This window comes from Hoplias malabaricus, unplaced genomic scaffold, assembly GCF_029633855.1.
Source record: "Hoplias malabaricus isolate fHopMal1 unplaced genomic scaffold, fHopMal1.hap1 scaffold_201, whole genome shotgun sequence".
NCBI classification, from domain to species: Eukaryota; Metazoa; Chordata; class Actinopteri; order Characiformes; family Erythrinidae; genus Hoplias; species Hoplias malabaricus.
The window spans coordinates 54,109-68,914 of NW_027100842.1; the positions used below are offsets into that span (position 1 = coordinate 54,109).

At 40.0% G+C, this 14,806-nt stretch overlaps 36 non-coding genes and 8 pseudogenes across 36 annotated transcripts; all 44 read right to left on the reverse strand.

Annotated features, from left to right (window-relative positions):
• Positions 1 to 203: 203 nt before the first annotated feature.
• LOC136681872 (5S ribosomal RNA) lies at positions 204 to 322 on the reverse strand. The gene has a single exon (XR_010798214.1). It is a non-coding gene; the product is annotated as a 5S ribosomal RNA (ribosomal RNA).
• A 223-nt stretch (positions 323 to 545) lies between these two features.
• On the reverse strand, positions 546 to 664 carry LOC136681873 (5S ribosomal RNA). Its single transcript, XR_010798215.1, has one exon. It is a non-coding gene; the product is annotated as a 5S ribosomal RNA (ribosomal RNA).
• Positions 665 to 872: 208 nt separating this feature from the next.
• LOC136681905 (5S ribosomal RNA) lies at positions 873 to 991 on the reverse strand. The gene has a single exon (XR_010798246.1). It is a non-coding gene; the product is annotated as a 5S ribosomal RNA (ribosomal RNA).
• Positions 992 to 1,199: 208 nt separating this feature from the next.
• On the reverse strand, positions 1,200 to 1,318 carry LOC136681875 (5S ribosomal RNA). Its single transcript, XR_010798217.1, has one exon. It is a non-coding gene; the product is annotated as a 5S ribosomal RNA (ribosomal RNA).
• Positions 1,319 to 1,540: 222 nt separating this feature from the next.
• LOC136681876 (5S ribosomal RNA) lies at positions 1,541 to 1,659 on the reverse strand. The gene has a single exon (XR_010798218.1). It is a non-coding gene; the product is annotated as a 5S ribosomal RNA (ribosomal RNA).
• Positions 1,660 to 1,866: 207 nt separating this feature from the next.
• On the reverse strand, positions 1,867 to 1,985 carry LOC136681877 (5S ribosomal RNA). Its single transcript, XR_010798219.1, has one exon. It is a non-coding gene; the product is annotated as a 5S ribosomal RNA (ribosomal RNA).
• A 221-nt stretch (positions 1,986 to 2,206) lies between these two features.
• LOC136681879 (5S ribosomal RNA) lies at positions 2,207 to 2,325 on the reverse strand. The gene has a single exon (XR_010798220.1). It is a non-coding gene; the product is annotated as a 5S ribosomal RNA (ribosomal RNA).
• Positions 2,326 to 2,533: 208 nt separating this feature from the next.
• Positions 2,534 to 2,652, reverse strand: LOC136681880 (5S ribosomal RNA). Its single transcript, XR_010798221.1, has one exon. It is a non-coding gene; the product is annotated as a 5S ribosomal RNA (ribosomal RNA).
• Positions 2,653 to 2,860: 208 nt separating this feature from the next.
• LOC136681906 (5S ribosomal RNA) lies at positions 2,861 to 2,979 on the reverse strand. Its single transcript, XR_010798247.1, has one exon. It is a non-coding gene; the product is annotated as a 5S ribosomal RNA (ribosomal RNA).
• A 207-nt stretch (positions 2,980 to 3,186) lies between these two features.
• Positions 3,187 to 3,305, reverse strand: LOC136681882 (5S ribosomal RNA). The gene has a single exon (XR_010798223.1). It is a non-coding gene; the product is annotated as a 5S ribosomal RNA (ribosomal RNA).
• A 208-nt stretch (positions 3,306 to 3,513) lies between these two features.
• Positions 3,514 to 3,632, reverse strand: LOC136681907 (5S ribosomal RNA). Its single transcript, XR_010798248.1, has one exon. It is a non-coding gene; the product is annotated as a 5S ribosomal RNA (ribosomal RNA).
• Positions 3,633 to 3,841: 209 nt separating this feature from the next.
• LOC136681883 (5S ribosomal RNA) lies at positions 3,842 to 3,960 on the reverse strand. The gene has a single exon (XR_010798224.1). It is a non-coding gene; the product is annotated as a 5S ribosomal RNA (ribosomal RNA).
• A 222-nt stretch (positions 3,961 to 4,182) lies between these two features.
• Positions 4,183 to 4,301, reverse strand: LOC136681884 (5S ribosomal RNA). Its single transcript, XR_010798225.1, has one exon. It is a non-coding gene; the product is annotated as a 5S ribosomal RNA (ribosomal RNA).
• Positions 4,302 to 4,508: 207 nt separating this feature from the next.
• On the reverse strand, positions 4,509 to 4,627 carry LOC136681885 (5S ribosomal RNA). The gene has a single exon (XR_010798226.1). It is a non-coding gene; the product is annotated as a 5S ribosomal RNA (ribosomal RNA).
• Positions 4,628 to 4,835: 208 nt separating this feature from the next.
• On the reverse strand, positions 4,836 to 4,954 carry LOC136681932 (5S ribosomal RNA; annotated as a pseudogene).
• Positions 4,955 to 5,161: 207 nt separating this feature from the next.
• On the reverse strand, positions 5,162 to 5,280 carry LOC136681886 (5S ribosomal RNA). Its single transcript, XR_010798227.1, has one exon. It is a non-coding gene; the product is annotated as a 5S ribosomal RNA (ribosomal RNA).
• A 223-nt stretch (positions 5,281 to 5,503) lies between these two features.
• LOC136681887 (5S ribosomal RNA) lies at positions 5,504 to 5,622 on the reverse strand. Its single transcript, XR_010798228.1, has one exon. It is a non-coding gene; the product is annotated as a 5S ribosomal RNA (ribosomal RNA).
• Positions 5,623 to 5,828: 206 nt separating this feature from the next.
• LOC136681888 (5S ribosomal RNA) lies at positions 5,829 to 5,947 on the reverse strand. The gene has a single exon (XR_010798229.1). It is a non-coding gene; the product is annotated as a 5S ribosomal RNA (ribosomal RNA).
• Positions 5,948 to 6,168: 221 nt separating this feature from the next.
• Positions 6,169 to 6,287, reverse strand: LOC136681912 (5S ribosomal RNA). Its single transcript, XR_010798253.1, has one exon. It is a non-coding gene; the product is annotated as a 5S ribosomal RNA (ribosomal RNA).
• A 208-nt stretch (positions 6,288 to 6,495) lies between these two features.
• Positions 6,496 to 6,614, reverse strand: LOC136681908 (5S ribosomal RNA). The gene has a single exon (XR_010798249.1). It is a non-coding gene; the product is annotated as a 5S ribosomal RNA (ribosomal RNA).
• A 209-nt stretch (positions 6,615 to 6,823) lies between these two features.
• Positions 6,824 to 6,942, reverse strand: LOC136681889 (5S ribosomal RNA). Its single transcript, XR_010798230.1, has one exon. It is a non-coding gene; the product is annotated as a 5S ribosomal RNA (ribosomal RNA).
• Positions 6,943 to 7,164: 222 nt separating this feature from the next.
• LOC136681890 (5S ribosomal RNA) lies at positions 7,165 to 7,283 on the reverse strand. The gene has a single exon (XR_010798231.1). It is a non-coding gene; the product is annotated as a 5S ribosomal RNA (ribosomal RNA).
• Positions 7,284 to 7,490: 207 nt separating this feature from the next.
• On the reverse strand, positions 7,491 to 7,609 carry LOC136681891 (5S ribosomal RNA). Its single transcript, XR_010798232.1, has one exon. It is a non-coding gene; the product is annotated as a 5S ribosomal RNA (ribosomal RNA).
• A 208-nt stretch (positions 7,610 to 7,817) lies between these two features.
• On the reverse strand, positions 7,818 to 7,936 carry LOC136681933 (5S ribosomal RNA; annotated as a pseudogene).
• A 222-nt stretch (positions 7,937 to 8,158) lies between these two features.
• Positions 8,159 to 8,277, reverse strand: LOC136681893 (5S ribosomal RNA). The gene has a single exon (XR_010798234.1). It is a non-coding gene; the product is annotated as a 5S ribosomal RNA (ribosomal RNA).
• Positions 8,278 to 8,499: 222 nt separating this feature from the next.
• LOC136681894 (5S ribosomal RNA) lies at positions 8,500 to 8,618 on the reverse strand. Its single transcript, XR_010798235.1, has one exon. It is a non-coding gene; the product is annotated as a 5S ribosomal RNA (ribosomal RNA).
• A 221-nt stretch (positions 8,619 to 8,839) lies between these two features.
• LOC136681895 (5S ribosomal RNA) lies at positions 8,840 to 8,958 on the reverse strand. The gene has a single exon (XR_010798236.1). It is a non-coding gene; the product is annotated as a 5S ribosomal RNA (ribosomal RNA).
• A 207-nt stretch (positions 8,959 to 9,165) lies between these two features.
• Positions 9,166 to 9,284, reverse strand: LOC136681896 (5S ribosomal RNA). Its single transcript, XR_010798237.1, has one exon. It is a non-coding gene; the product is annotated as a 5S ribosomal RNA (ribosomal RNA).
• A 208-nt stretch (positions 9,285 to 9,492) lies between these two features.
• LOC136681934 (5S ribosomal RNA) lies at positions 9,493 to 9,611 on the reverse strand (annotated as a pseudogene).
• A 222-nt stretch (positions 9,612 to 9,833) lies between these two features.
• LOC136681897 (5S ribosomal RNA) lies at positions 9,834 to 9,952 on the reverse strand. The gene has a single exon (XR_010798238.1). It is a non-coding gene; the product is annotated as a 5S ribosomal RNA (ribosomal RNA).
• A 222-nt stretch (positions 9,953 to 10,174) lies between these two features.
• On the reverse strand, positions 10,175 to 10,293 carry LOC136681936 (5S ribosomal RNA; annotated as a pseudogene).
• A 209-nt stretch (positions 10,294 to 10,502) lies between these two features.
• LOC136681930 (5S ribosomal RNA) lies at positions 10,503 to 10,621 on the reverse strand (annotated as a pseudogene).
• A 208-nt stretch (positions 10,622 to 10,829) lies between these two features.
• Positions 10,830 to 10,948, reverse strand: LOC136681909 (5S ribosomal RNA). Its single transcript, XR_010798250.1, has one exon. It is a non-coding gene; the product is annotated as a 5S ribosomal RNA (ribosomal RNA).
• A 207-nt stretch (positions 10,949 to 11,155) lies between these two features.
• On the reverse strand, positions 11,156 to 11,274 carry LOC136681898 (5S ribosomal RNA). Its single transcript, XR_010798239.1, has one exon. It is a non-coding gene; the product is annotated as a 5S ribosomal RNA (ribosomal RNA).
• Positions 11,275 to 11,482: 208 nt separating this feature from the next.
• LOC136681910 (5S ribosomal RNA) lies at positions 11,483 to 11,601 on the reverse strand. The gene has a single exon (XR_010798251.1). It is a non-coding gene; the product is annotated as a 5S ribosomal RNA (ribosomal RNA).
• A 209-nt stretch (positions 11,602 to 11,810) lies between these two features.
• Positions 11,811 to 11,929, reverse strand: LOC136681899 (5S ribosomal RNA). The gene has a single exon (XR_010798240.1). It is a non-coding gene; the product is annotated as a 5S ribosomal RNA (ribosomal RNA).
• Positions 11,930 to 12,151: 222 nt separating this feature from the next.
• LOC136681900 (5S ribosomal RNA) lies at positions 12,152 to 12,270 on the reverse strand. The gene has a single exon (XR_010798241.1). It is a non-coding gene; the product is annotated as a 5S ribosomal RNA (ribosomal RNA).
• A 222-nt stretch (positions 12,271 to 12,492) lies between these two features.
• Positions 12,493 to 12,611, reverse strand: LOC136681901 (5S ribosomal RNA). The gene has a single exon (XR_010798242.1). It is a non-coding gene; the product is annotated as a 5S ribosomal RNA (ribosomal RNA).
• A 207-nt stretch (positions 12,612 to 12,818) lies between these two features.
• On the reverse strand, positions 12,819 to 12,937 carry LOC136681902 (5S ribosomal RNA). Its single transcript, XR_010798243.1, has one exon. It is a non-coding gene; the product is annotated as a 5S ribosomal RNA (ribosomal RNA).
• Positions 12,938 to 13,145: 208 nt separating this feature from the next.
• Positions 13,146 to 13,264, reverse strand: LOC136681935 (5S ribosomal RNA; annotated as a pseudogene).
• Positions 13,265 to 13,486: 222 nt separating this feature from the next.
• LOC136681904 (5S ribosomal RNA) lies at positions 13,487 to 13,605 on the reverse strand. Its single transcript, XR_010798245.1, has one exon. It is a non-coding gene; the product is annotated as a 5S ribosomal RNA (ribosomal RNA).
• A 222-nt stretch (positions 13,606 to 13,827) lies between these two features.
• Positions 13,828 to 13,946, reverse strand: LOC136681938 (5S ribosomal RNA; annotated as a pseudogene).
• Positions 13,947 to 14,155: 209 nt separating this feature from the next.
• Positions 14,156 to 14,274, reverse strand: LOC136681931 (5S ribosomal RNA; annotated as a pseudogene).
• A 208-nt stretch (positions 14,275 to 14,482) lies between these two features.
• LOC136681911 (5S ribosomal RNA) lies at positions 14,483 to 14,601 on the reverse strand. The gene has a single exon (XR_010798252.1). It is a non-coding gene; the product is annotated as a 5S ribosomal RNA (ribosomal RNA).
• Between the last annotated feature and the right edge of the window lie 205 nt (positions 14,602 to 14,806).

Genomic DNA, 14,806 nt, shown 5'->3' on the forward strand with positions numbered 1-14,806 from the left:
CACTGCTGGCTGTAGAAGACTATTTCTATATACTCTTCTAAGAGTAATACTTGTTTTAGAGCTGCCTGTAAACGGTAGACCACCTGACACCTCAAATGAAAATGATTGGCTTTCCAGTTCGTTTTTTTTTTTTGTAGTTTTCTTCTTCTCTTGTGTTTAAATGACTGTGGTTACTGTCTTTATAATAGAAGCTTAAGCTAAAAAGCTTACAGCACCTAGTATTCCCAGGCAGTCTCCCATCCAAGTACTAACTAGGCCCAACTCTTCTTCGCTTCCGAGATCAGACGGGATCGGGCTTTCAAGGAGTGGTATGGCCGTAAGCGATCACTGCTGGCTGTAGAAGACTATTTCTATATACTCTTCTAAGAGTAATACTTGTTTTAGATCTGCCTGTAAACGGTAGACCACCTGACACCTCAAATGAAAATGATTGGCTTTCCAGTTCGTTTTTTTTTTGTTGTTGTTTTTTTTTTTTAAAGTTTTCTTCTTCTCTTGCGTTTAAATGACTGTGGTTACTGCCTTTATAATAGAAACTTAAGCTAAAAAGCTTACAGCACCTAGTATTCCCAGGCAGTCTCCCATCCAAGTACTAACTAGGCCCAACTCTTCTTCGCTTCCGAGATCAGACGGGATCGGGCTTTCAAGGAGTGGTATGGCCGTAAGCGATCACAGCTGGCTGTAGAAGACTATTTCTATATACTCTTCTAAGAGTAATACTTGTTTTAGATCTGCCTGTAAACGGTAGACCACCTGACACCTCAAATGAAAATGATTGGCTTTCCAGTTCGTTTTTTTTTTTTCTTAAGTTTTCTTCTTCTCTTGTGTTTAAATGACTTTGGTTACTGCCTTTATAATAGAAACTTAAGCTAAAAAGCTTACAGCACCTAGTATTCCCAGGCAGTCTCCCATCGAAGTACTAACTAGGCCCAACTCTTCTTCGCTTCCGAGATCAGACGGGATCGGGCTTTCAAGGAGTGGTATGGCCGTAAGCGATCACTGCTGGCTGTAGAAGACTATTTCTATATACTCTTCTAAGAGTAATACTTGTTTTAGATCTGCCTGTAAACGGTAGACCACCTGACACCTCAAATGAAAATGATTGGCTTTCCAGTTCGTTTTTTTTTTTTCTTAAGTTTTCTTCTTCTCTTGTGTTTAAATGACTGTGGTTACTGTCTTTATAATAGAAGCTTAAGCTAAAAAGCTTACAGCACCTAGTATTCCCAGGCAGTCTCCCATCCAAGTACTAACTAGGCCCAACTCTTCTTCGCTTCCGAGATCAGACGGGATCGGGCTTTCAAGGAGTGGTATGGCCGTAAGCGATCACTGCTGGCTGTAGAAGACTATTTCTATATACTCTTCTAAGAGTAATACTTGTTTTAGATCTGCCTGTAAACGGTAGACCACCTGACACCTCAAATGAAAATGATTGGCTTTCCAGTTCGTTTTTTTATTTTGTTGTTTTTTTTTTTTTAAGTTTTCTTCTTCTCTTGTGTTTAAATGACTGTGGTTACTGCCTTTATAATAGAAACTTAAGCTAAAAAGCTTACAGCACCTAGTATTCCCAGGCAGTCTCCCATCCAAGTACTAACTAGGCCCAACTCTTCTTCGCTTCCGAGATCAGACGGGATCGGGCTTTCAAGGAGTGGTATGGCCGTAAGCGATCACTGCTGGCTGTAGAAGACTATTTCTATATACTCTTCTAAGAGTAATACTTGTTTTAGATCTGCCTGTAAACGGTAGACCACCTGACACCTCAAATGAAAATGATTGGCTTTCCAGTTCCTTTTTTTTTTTTTGTAGTTTTCTTCTTCTCTTGTGTTTAAATGACTGTGGTTACTGCCTTTATAATAGAAACTTAAGCTAAAAAGCTTACAGCACCTAGTATTCCCAGGCAGTCTCCCATCCAAGTACTAACTAGGCCCAACTCTTCTTCGCTTCCGAGATCAGACGGGATCGGGCTTTCAAGGAGTGGTATGGCCGTAAGCGATCACTGCTGGCTGTAGAAGACTATTTCTATATACTCTTCTAAGAGTAATACTTGTTTTAGATCTGCCTGTAAACGGTAGACCACCTGACACCTCAAATGAAAATGATTGGCTTTCCAGTTCGTTTTTTTTTTTTTGTTGTTTTTTTTTTTAAGTTTTCTTCTTCTCTTGTGTTTAAATGACTGTGGTTACTGCCTTTATAATAGAAACTTAAGCTAAAAAGCTTACAGCACCTAGTATTCCCAGGCAGTCTCCCATCCAAGTACTAACTAGGCCCAACTCTTCTTCGCTTCCGAGATCAGACGGGATCGGGCTTTCAAGGAGTGGTATGGCCGTAAGCGATCACTGCTGGCTGTAGAAGACTATTTCTATATACTCTTCTAAGAGTAATACTTGTTTTAGATCTGCCTGTAAACGGTAGACCACCTGACACCTCAAATGAAAATGATTGGCTTTCCAGTTCGTTTTTTTTTTTTCTTAAGTTTTCTTCTTCTCTTGTGTTTAAATGACTGTGGTTACTGTCTTTATAATAGAAGCTTAAGCTAAAAAGCTTACAGCACCTAGTATTCCCAGGCAGTCTCCCATCCAAGTACTAACTAGGCCCAACTCTTCTTCGCTTCCGAGATCAGACGGGATCGGGCTTTCAAGGAGTGGTATGGCCGTAAGCGATCACTGCTGGCTGTAGAAGACTATTTCTATATACTCTTCTAAGAGTAATACTTGTTTTAGATCTGCCTGTAAACGGTAGACCACCTGACACCTCAAATGAAAATGATTGGCTTTCCAGTTCGTTTTTTTATTTTCTTAAGTTTTCTTCTTCTCTTGTGTTTAAATGACTTTGGTTACTGCCTTTATAATAGAAACTTAAGCTAAAAAGCTTACAGCACCTAGTATTCCCAGGCAGTCTCCCATCGAAGTACTAACTAGGCCCAACTCTTCTTCGCTTCCGAGATCAGACGGGATCGGGCTTTCAAGGAGTGGTATGGCCGTAAGCGATCACTGCTGGCTGTAGAAGACTATTTCTATATACTCTTCTAAGAGTAATACTTGTTTTAGATCTGCCTGTAAACGGTAGACCACCTGACACCTCAAATGAAAATGATTGGCTTTCCAGTTCCTTTTTTTTTTTTTGTAGTTTTCTTCTTCTCTTGTGTTTAAATGACTGTGGTTACTGCCTTTATAATAGAAACTTAAGCTAAAAAGCTTACAGCACCTAGTATTCCCAGGCAGTCTCCCATCCAAGTACTAACTAGGCCCAACTCTTCTTCGCTTCCGAGATCAGACGGGATCGGGCTTTCAAGGAGTGGTATGGCCGTAAGCGATCACAGCTGGCTGTAGAAGACTATTTCTATATACTCTTCTAAGAGTAATACTTGTTTTAGATCTGCCTGTAAACGGTAGACCACCTGACACCTCAAATGAAAATGATTGGCTTTCCAGTTCGTTTTTTTTTTTTCTTAAGTTTTCTTCTTCTCTTGTGTTTAAATGACTTTGGTTACTGCCTTTATAATAGAAACTTAAGCTAAAAAGCTTACAGCACCTAGTATTCCCAGGCAGTCTCCCATCGAAGTACTAACTAGGCCCAACTCTTCTTCGCTTCCGAGATCAGACGGGATCGGGCTTTCAAGGAGTGGTATGGCCGTAAGCGATCACTGCTGGCTGTAGAAGACTATTTCTATATACTCTTCTAAGAGTAATACTTGTTTTAGATCTGCCTGTAAACGGTAGACCACCTGACACCTCAAATGAAAATGATTGGCTTTCCAGTTCGTTTTTTTTTTTTTCTTAAGTTTTCTTCTTCTCTTGTGTTTAAATGACTGTGGTTACTGTCTTTATAATAGAAGCTTAAGCTAAAAAGCTTACAGCACCTAGTATTCCCAGGCAGTCTCCCATCCAAGTACTAACTAGGCCCAACTCTTCTTCGCTTCCGAGATCAGACGGGATCGGGCTTTCAAGGAGTGGTATGGCCGTAAGCGATCACTGCTGGCTGTAGAAGACTATTTCTATATACTCTTCTAAGAGTAATACTTGTTTTAGATCTGCCTGTAAACGGTAGACCACCTGACACCTCAAATGAAAATGATTGGCTTTCCAGTTCGTTTTTTTATTTTGTTGTTTTTTTTTTTTTAAGTTTTCTTCTTCTCTTGTGTTTAAATGACTGTGGTTACTGCCTTTATAATAGAAACTTAAGCTAAAAAGCTTACAGCACCTAGTATTCCCAGGCAGTCTCCCATCCAAGTACTAACTAGGCCCAACTCTTCTTCGCTTCCGAGATCAGACGGGATCGGGCTTTCAAGGAGTGGTATGGCCGTAAGCGATCACTGCTGGCTGTAGAAGACTATTTCTATATACTCTTCTAAGAGTAATACTTGTTTTAGATCTGCCTGTAAACGGTAGACCACCTGACACCTCAAATGAAAATGATTGGCTTTCCAGTTCCTTTTTTTTTTTTTGTAGTTTTCTTCTTCTCTTGTGTTTAAATGACTGTGGTTACTGCCTTTATAATAGAAACTTAAGCTAAAAAGCTTACAGCACCTAGTATTCCCAGGCAGTCTCCCATCCAAGTACTAACTAGGCCCAACTCTTCTTCGCTTCCGAGATCAGACGGGATCGGGCTTTCAAGGAGTGGTATGGCCGTAAGCGATCACAGCTGGCTGTAGAAGACTATTTCTATATACTCTTCTAAGAGTAATACTTGTTTTAGATCTGCCTGTAAACGGTAGACCACCTGACACCTCAAATGAAAATGATTGGCTTTCCAGTTCGTTTTTTTTTTTTCTTAAGTTTTCTTCTTCTCTTGTGTTTAAATGACTTTGGTTACTGCCTTTATAATAGAAACTTAAGCTAAAAAGCTTACAGCACCTAGTATTCCCAGGCAGTCTCCCATCGAATTACTAACTAGGCCCAACTCTTCTTCGCTTCCGAGATCAGACGGGATCGGGCTTTCAAGGAGTGGTATGGCCGTAAGCGATCACTGCTGGCTGTAGAAGACTATTTCTATATACTCTTCTAAGAGTAATACTTGTTTTAGATCTGCCTGTAAACGGTAGACCACCTGACACCTCAAATGAAAATGATTGGCTTTCCAGTTCTTTTTTTTTTTTTTGTAGTTTTCTTCTTCTCTTGTGTTTAAATGACTGTGGTTACTGTCTTTATAATAGAAGCTTAAGCTAAAAAGCTTACAGCACCTAGTATTCCCAGGCAGTCTCCCATCCAAGTACTAACTAGGCCCAACTCTTCTTCGCTTCCGAGATCAGACGGGATCGGGCTTTCAAGGAGTGGTATGGCCGTAAGCGATCACTGCTGGCTGTAGAAGACTATTTCTATATACTCTTCTAAGAGTAATACTTGTTTTAGATCTGCCTGTAAACGGTAGACCACCTGACACCTCAAATGAAAATGATTGGCTTTCCAGTTCGTTTTTTTTTTGTTGTTGTTTTTTTTTTTTAAAGTTTTCTTCTTCTCTTGCGTTTAAATGACTGTGGTTACTGCCTTTATAATAGAAACTTAAGCTAAAAAGCTTACAGCACCTAGTATTCCCAGGCAGTCTCCCATCCAAGTACTAACTAGGCCCAACTCTTCTTCGCTTCCGAGATCAGACGGGATCGGGCTTTCAAGGAGTGGTATGGCCGTAAGCGATCACTGCTGGCTGTAGAAGACTATTTCTATATACTCTTCTAAGAGTAATACTTGTTTTAGATCTGCCTGTAAACGGTAGACCACCTGACACCTCAAATGAAAATGATTGGCTTTCCAGTTCGTTTTTTTTTTTTGTAGTTTTCTTCTTCTCTTGTGTTTAAATGACTGTGGTTACTGCCTTTATAATAGAAACTTAAGCTAAAAAGCTTACAGCACCTAGTATTCCCAGGCAGTCTCCCATCCAAGTACTAACTAGGCCCAACTCTTCTTCGCTTCCGAGATCAGACGGGATCGGGCTTTCAAGGAGTGGTATGGCCGTAAGCGATCACTGCTGGCTGTAGAAGACTATTTCTATATACTCTTCTAAGAGTAATACTTGTTTTAGATCTGCCTGTAAACGGTAGACCACCTGACACCTCAAATGAAAATGATTGGCTTTCCAGTTCGTTTTTTTTTTTTGTTGTTTTTTTTTTTTAAGTTTTCTTCTTCTCTTGTGTTTAAATGACTGTGGTTACTGCCTTTATAATAGAAACTTAAGCTAAAAAGCTTACAGCACCTAGTATTCCCAGGCAGTCTCCCAACCAAGTACTAACTAGGCCCAACTCTTCTTCGCTTCCGAGATCAGACGGGATCGGGCTTTCAAGGAGTGGTATGGCCGTAAGCGATCACTGCTGGCTGTAGAAGACTATTTCTATATACTCTTCTAAGAGTAATACTTGTTTTAGATCTGCCTGTAAACGGTAGACCACCTGACACCTCAAATGAAAATGATTGGCTTTCCAGTTCGTTTTTTTTTTTTCTTAAGTTTTCTTCTTCTCTTGTGTTTAAATGACTTTGGTTACTGCCTTTATAATAGAAACTTAAGCTAAAAAGCTTACAGCACCTAGTATTCCCAGGCAGTCTCCCATCGAAGTACTAACTAGGCCCAACTCTTCTTCGCTTCCGAGATCAGACGGGATCGGGCTTTCAAGGAGTGGTATGGCCGTAAGCGATCACTGCTGGCTGTAGAAGACTATTTCTATATACTCTTCTAAGAGTAATACTTGTTTTAGATCTGCCTGTAAACGGTAGACCACCTGACACCTCAAATGAAAATGATTGGCTTTCCAGTTCGTTTTTTTTTTTTTCTTAAGTTTTCTTCTTCTCTTGTGTTTAAATGACTGTGGTTACTGTCTTTATAATAGAAGCTTAAGCTAAAAAGCTTACAGCACCTAGTATTCCCAGGCAGTCTCCCATCCAAGTACTAACTAGGCCCAACTCTTCTTCGCTTCCGAGATCAGACGGGATCGGGCTTTCAAGGAGTGGTATGGCCGTAAGCGATCACTGCTGGCTGTAGAAGACTATTTCTATATACTCTTCTAAGAGTAATACTTGTTTTAGATCTGCCTGTAAACGGTAGACCACCTGACACCTCAAATGAAAATGATTGGCTTTCCAGTTCGTTTTTTTATTTTGTTGTTTTTTTTTTTTTAAGTTTTCTTCTTCTCTTGTGTTTAAATGACTGTGGTTACTGCCTTTATAATAGAAACTTAAGCTAAAAAGCTTACAGCACCTAGTATTCCCAGGCAGTCTCCCATCCAAGTACTAACTAGGCCCAACTCTTCTTCGCTTCCGAGATCAGACGGGATCGGGCTTTCAAGGAGTGGTATGGCCGTAAGCGATCACTGCTGGCTGTAGAAGACTATTTCTATATACTCTTCTAAGAGTAATACTTGTTTTAGATCTGCCTGTAAACGGTAGACCACCTGACACCTCAAATGAAAATGATTGGCTTTCCAGTTCCTTTTTTTTTTTTTGTAGTTTTCTTCTTCTCTTGTGTTTAAATGACTGTGGTTACTGCCTTTATAATAGAAACTTAAGCTAAAAAGCTTACAGCACCTAGTATTCCCAGGCAGTCTCCCATCCAAGTACTAACTAGGCCCAACTCTTCTTCGCTTCCGAGATCAGACGGGATCGGGCTTTCAAGGAGTGGTATGGCCGTAAGCGATCACAGCTGGCTGTAGAAGACTATTTCTATATACTCTTCTAAGAGTAATACTTGTTTTAGATCTGCCTGTAAACGGTAGACCACCTGACACCTCAAATGAAAATGATTGGCTTTCCAGTTCGTTTTTTTTTTTTCTTAAGTTTTCTTCTTCTCTTGTGTTTAAATGACTTTGGTTACTGCCTTTATAATAGAAACTTAAGCTAAAAAGCTTACAGCACCTAGTATTCCCAGGCAGTCTCCCATCGAATTACTAACTAGGCCCAACTCTTCTTCGCTTCCGAGATCAGACGGGATCGGGCTTTCAAGGAGTGGTATGGCCGTAAGCGATCACTGCTGGCTGTAGAAGACTATTTCTATATACTCTTCTAAGAGTAATACTTGTTTTAGATCTGCCTGTAAACGGTAGACCACCTGACACCTCAAATGAAAATGATTGGCTTTCCAGTTCGTTTTTTTTTTTTTGTTGTTTTTTTTTTTTAAGTTTTCTTCTTCTCTTGTGTTTAAATGACTGTGGTTACTGCCTTTATAATAGAAACTTAAGCTAAAAAGCTTACAGCACCTAGTATTCCCAGGCAGTCTCCCATCCAAGTACTAACTAGGCCCAACTCTTCTTCGCTTCCGAGATCAGACGGGATCGGGCTTTCAAGGAGTGGTATGGCCGTAAGCGATCACTGCTGGCTGTAGAAGACTATTTCTATATACTCTTCTAAGAGTAATACTTGTTTTAGATCTGCCTGTAAACGGTAGACCACCTGACACCTCAAATGAAAATGATTGGCTTTCCAGTTCGTTTTTTTTTTTTGTTGTTTTTTTTTTTTTAAGTTTTCTTCTTCTCTTGTGTTTAAATGACTGTGGTTACTGCCTTTATAATAGAAACTTAAGCTAAAAAGCTTACAGCACCTAGTATTCCCAGGCAGTCTCCCATCCAAGTACTAACTAGGCCCAACTCTTCTTCGCTTCCGAGATCAGACGGGATCGGGCTTTCAAGGAGTGGTATGGCCGTAAGCGATCACTGCTGGCTGTAGAAGACTATTTCTATATACTCTTGTAAGAGTAATACTTGTTTTAGATCTGCCTGTAAACGGTAGACCACCTGACACCTCAAATGAAAATGATTGGCTTTCCAGTTCGTTTTTTTATTTTGTTGTTTTTTTTTTTTAAGTTTTCTTCTTCTCTTGTGTTTAAATGACTGTGGTTACTGCCTTTATAATAGAAACTTAAGCTAAAAAGCTTACAGCACCTAGTATTCCCAGGCAGTCTCCCATCCAAGTACTAACTAGGCCCAACTCTTCTTCGCTTCCGAGATCAGACGGGATCGGGCTTTCAAGGAGTGGTATGGCCGTAAGCGATCACTGCTGGCTGTAGAAGACTATTTCTATATACTCTTCTAAGAGTAATACTTGTTTTAGATCTGCCTGTAAACGGTAGACCACCTGACACCTCAAATGAAAATGATTGGCTTTCCAGTTCCTTTTTTTTTTTTTGTAGTTTTCTTCTTCTCTTGTGTTTAAATGACTGTGGTTACTGCCTTTATAATAGAAACTTAAGCTAAAAAGCTTACAGCACCTAGTATTCCCAGGCAGTCTCCCATCCAAGTACTAACTAGGCCCAACTCTTCTTCGCTTCCGAGATCAGACGGGATCGGGCTTTCAAGGAGTGGTATGGCCGTAAGCGATCACAGCTGGCTGTAGAAGACTATTTCTATATACTCTTCTAAGAGTAATACTTGTTTTAGATCTGCCTGTAAACGGTAGACCACCTGACACCTCAAATGAAAATGATTGGCTTTCCAGTTCGTTTTTTTTTTTTCTTAAGTTTTCTTCTTCTCTTGTGTTTAAATGACTTTGGTTACTGCCTTTATAATAGAAACTTAAGCTAAAAAGCTTACAGCACCTAGTATTCCCAGGCAGTCTCCCATCGAATTACTAACTAGGCCCAACTCTTCTTCGCTTCCGAGATCAGACGGGATCGGGCTTTCAAGGAGTGGTATGGCCGTAAGCGATCACTGCTGGCTGTAGAAGACTATTTCTATATACTCTTCTAAGAGTAATACTTGTTTTAGATCTGCCTGTAAACGGTAGACCACCTGACACCTCAAATGAAAATGATTGGCTTTCCAGTTCGTTTTTTTTTTTTTGTTGTTTTTTTTTTTTAAGTTTTCTTCTTCTCTTGTGTTTAAATGACTGTGGTTACTGCCTTTATAATAGAAACTTAAGCTAAAAAGCTTACAGCACCTAGTATTCCCAGGCAGTCTCCCATCCAAGTACTAACTAGGCCCAACTCTTCTTCGCTTCCGAGATCAGACGGGATCGGGCTTTCAAGGAGTGGTATGGCCGTAAGCGATAACTGCTGGCTGTAGAAGACTATTTCTATATACTCTTCTAAGAGTAATACTTGTTTTAGATCTGCCTGTAAACGGTAGACCACCTGACACCTCAAATGAAAATGATTGGCTTTCCAGTTCGTTTTTTTTTTTTTGTTGTTTTTTTTTTTTAAGTTTTCTTCTTCTCTTGTGTTTAAATGACTGTGGTTACTGCCTTTATAATAGAAACTTAAGCTAAAAAGCTTACAGCACCTAGTATTCCCAGGCAGTCTCCCATCCAAGTACTAACTAGGCGCAACTCTTCTTCGCTTCCGAGATCAGACGGGATCGGGCTTTCAAGGAGTGGTATGGCCGTAAGCGATCACTGCTGGCTGTAGAAGACTATTTCTATATACTCTTCTAAGAGTAATACTTGTTTTAGATCTGCCTGTAAACGGTAGACCACCTGACACCTCAAATGAAAATGATTGGCTTTCCAGTTCGTTTTTTTTTTTTTCTTAAGTTTTCTTCTTCTCTTGTGTTTAAATGACTGTGGTTACTGTCTTTATAATAGAAGCTTAAGCTAAAAAGCTTACAGCACCTAGTATTCCCAGGCAGTCTCCCATCCAAGTACTAACTAGGCACAACTCTTCTTCGCTTCCGAGATCAGACGGGATCGGGCTTTCAAGGAGTGGTATGGCCGTAAGCGATCACTGCTGGCTGTAGAAGACTATTTCTATATACTCTTCTAAGAGTAATACTTGTTTTAGATCTGCCTGTAAACGGTAGACCACCTGACACCTCAAATGAAAATGATTGGCTTTCCAGTTCGTTTTTTTATTTTCTTAAGTTTTCTTCTTCTCTTGTGTTTAAATGACTTTGGTTACTGCCTTTATAATAGAAACTTAAGCTAAAAAGCTTACAGCACCTAGTATTCCCAGGCAGTCTCCCATCGAAGTACTAACTAGGCCCAACTCTTCTTCGCTTCCGAGATCAGACGGGATCGGGCTTTCAAGGAGTGGTATGGCCGTAAGCGATCACTGCTGGCTGTAGAAGACTATTTCTATATACTCTTCTAAGAGTAATACTTGTTTTAGATCTGCCTGTAAACGGTAGACCACCTGACACCTCAAATGAAAATGATTGGCTTTCCAGTTCCTTTTTTTTTTTTTGTAGTTTTCTTCTTCTCTTGTGTTTAAATGACTGTGGTTACTGCCTTTATAATAGAAACTTAAGCTAAAAAGCTTACAGCACCTAGTATTCCCAGGCAGTCTCCCATCCAAGTACTAACTAGGCCCAACTCTTCTTCGCTTCCGAGATCAGACGGGATCGGGCTTTCAAGGAGTGGTATGGCCGTAAGCGATCACAGCTGGCTGTAGAAGACTATTTCTATATACTCTTCTAAGAGTAATACTTGTTTTAGATCTGCCTGTAAACGGTAGACCACCTGACACCTCAAATGAAAATGATTGGCTTTCCAGTTCGTTTTTTTTTTTTCTTAAGTTTTCTTCTTCTCTTGTGTTTAAATGACTTTGGTTACTGCCTTTATAATAGAAACTTAAGCTAAAAAGCTTACAGCACCTAGTATTCCCAGGCAGTCTCCCATCGAAGTACTAACTAGGCCCAACTCTTCTTCGCTTCCGAGATCAGACGGGATCGGGCTTTCAAGGAGTGGTATGGCCGTAAGCGATCACTGCTGGCTGTAGAAGACTATTTCTATATACTCTTCTAAGAGTAATACTTGTTTTAGATCTGCCTGTAAACGGTAGACCACCTGACACCTCAAATGAAAATGATTGGCTTTCCAGTTCGTTTTTTTTTTTTTCTTAAGTTTTCTTCTTCTCTTGTGTTTAAATGACTGTGGTTACTGTCTTTATAATAGAAGCTTAAGCTAAAAAGCTTACAGCACCTAGTATTCCCAGGCAGTCTCCCATCCAAGTACTAACTAGGCCCAACTCTTCTTCGCTTCCGAGATCAGACGGGATCGGGCTTTCAAGGAGTGGTATGGCCGTAAGCGATCACTGCTGGCTGTAGAAGACTATTTCTATATACTCTTCTAAGAGTAATACTTGTTTTAGATCTGCCTGTAAACGGTAGACCACCTGACACCTCAAATGAAAATGATTGGCTTTCCAGTTCGTTTTTTTTTTTTGTTGTTTTTTTTTTTTTAAGTTTTCTTCTTCTCTTGTGTTTAAATGACTGTGGTTACTGCCTTTATAATAGAAACTTAAGCTAAAAAGCTTACAGCACCTAGTATTCCCAGGCAGTCTCCCATCCAAGTACTAACTAGGCCCAACTCTTCTTCGCTTCCGAGATCAGACGGGATCGGGCTTTCAAGGAGTGGTATGGCCGTAAGCGATCACTGCTGGCTGTAGAAGACTATTTCTATATACTCTTCTAAGAGTAATACTTGTTTTAGATCTGCCTGTAAACGGTAGACCACCTGACACCTCAAATGAAAATGATTGGCTTTCCAGTTCGTTTTTTTATTTTGTTGTTTTTTTTTTTTTAAGTTTTCTTCTTCTCTTGTGTTTAAATGACTGTGGTTACTGCCTTTATAATAGAAACTTAAGCTAAAAAGCTTACAGCACCTAGTATTCCCAGGCAGTCTCCCATCCAAGTACTAACTAGGCCCAACTCTTCTTCGCTTCCGAGATCAGACGGGATCGGGCTTTCAAGGAGTGGTATGGCCGTAAGCGATCACTGCTGGCTGTAGAAGACTATTTCTATATACTCTTCTAAGAGTAATACTTGTTTTAGATCTGCCTGTAAACGGTAGACCACCTGACACCTCAAATGAAAATGATTGGCTTTCCAGTTCCTTTTTTTTTTTTTGTAGTTTTCTTCTTCTCTTGTGTTTAAATGACTGTGGTTACTGCCTTTATAATAGAAACTTAAGCTAAAAAGCTTACAGCACCTAGTATTCCCAGGCAGTCTCCCATCCAAGTACTAACTAGGCCCAACTCTTCTTCGCTTCCGAGATCAGACGGGATCGGGCTTTCAAGGAGTGGTATGGCCGTAAGCGATCACAGCTGGCTGTAGAAGACTATTTCTATATACTCTTCTAAGAGTAATACTTGTTTTAGATCTGCCTGTAAACGGTAGACCACCTGACACCTCAAATGAAAATGATTGGCTTTCCAGTTCGTTTTTTTTTTTTCTTAAGTTTTCTTCTTCTCTTGTGTTTAAATGACTTTGGTTACTGCCTTTATAATAGAAACTTAAGCTAAAAAGCTTACAGCACCTAGTATTCCCAGGCAGTCTCCCATCGAATTACTAACTAGGCCCAACTCTTCTTCGCTTCCGAGATCAGACGGGATCGGGCTTTCAAGGAGTGGTATGGCCGTAAGCGATCACTGCTGGCTGTAGAAGACTATTTCTATATACTCTTCTAAGAGTAATACTTGTTTTAGATCTGCCTGTAAACGGTAGACCACCTGACACCTCAAATGAAAATGATTGGCTTTCCAGTTCGTTTTTTTTTTTTTGTTGTTTTTTTTTTTTAAGTTTTCTTCTTCTCTTGTGTTTAAATGACTGTGGTTACTGCCTTTATAATAGAAACTTAAGCTAAAAAGCTTACAGCACCTAGTATTCCCAGGCAGTCTCCCATCCAAGTACTAACTAGGCCCAACTCTTCTTCGCTTCCGAGATCAGACGGGATCGGGCTTTCAAGGAGTGGTATGGCCGTAAGCGATCACTGCTGGCTGTAGAAGACTATTTCTATATACTCTTCTAAGAGTAATACTTGTTTTAGATCTGCCTGTAAACGGTAGACCACCTGACACCTCAAATGAAAATGATTGGCTTTCCAGTTCGTTTTTTTTTTTTTGTTGTTTTTTTTTTTTAAGTTTTCTTCTTCTCTTGTGTTTAAATGACTGTGGTTACTGCCTTTATAATAGAAACTTAAGCTAAAAAGCTTACAGCACCTAGTATTCCCAGGCAGTCTCCCATCCAAGTACTAACTAGGCGCAACTCTTCTTCGCTTCCGAGATCAGACGGGATCGGGCTTTCAAGGAGTGGTATGGCCGTAAGCGATCACTGCTGGCTGTAGAAGACTATTTCTATATACTCTTCTAAGAGTAATACTTGTTTTAGATCTGCCTGTAAACGGTAGACCACCTGACACCTCAAATGAAAATGATTGGCTTTCCAGTTCGTTTTTTTTTTTTTCTTAAGTTTTCTTCTTCTCTTGTGTTTAAATGACTGTGGTTACTGTCTTTATAATAGAAGCTTAAGCTAAAAAGCTTACAGCACCTAGTATTCCCAGGCAGTCTCCCATCCAAGTACTAACTAGGCACAACTCTTCTTCGCTTCCGAGATCAGACGGGATCGGGCTTTCAAGGAGTGGTATGGCCGTAAGCGATCACTGCTGGCTGTAGAAGACTATTTCTATATACTCTTCTAAGAGTAATACTTGTTTTAGATCTGCCTGTAAACGGTAGACCACCTGACACCTCAAATGAAAATGATTGGCTTTCCAGTTCGTTTTTTTATTTTCTTAAGTTTTCTTCTTCTCTTGTGTTTAAATGACTTTGGTTACTGCCTTTATAATAGAAACTTAAGCTAAAAAGCTTACAGCACCTAGTATTCCCAGGCAGTCTCCCATCGAAGTACTAACTAGGCCCAACTCTTCTTCGCTTCCGAGATCAGACGGGATCGGGCTTTCAAGGAGTGGTATGGCCGTAAGCGATCACTGCTGGCTGTAGAAGACTATTTCTATATACTCTTCTAAGAGTAATACTTGTTTTAGATCTGCCTGTAAACGGTAGACCACCTGACACCTCAAATGAAAATGATTGGCTTTCCAGTTCCTTTTTTTTTTTTTGTAGTTTTCTTCTTCTCTTGTGTTTAAATGACTGTGGTTACTGCCTTTATAATAGAAACTTAAGCTAA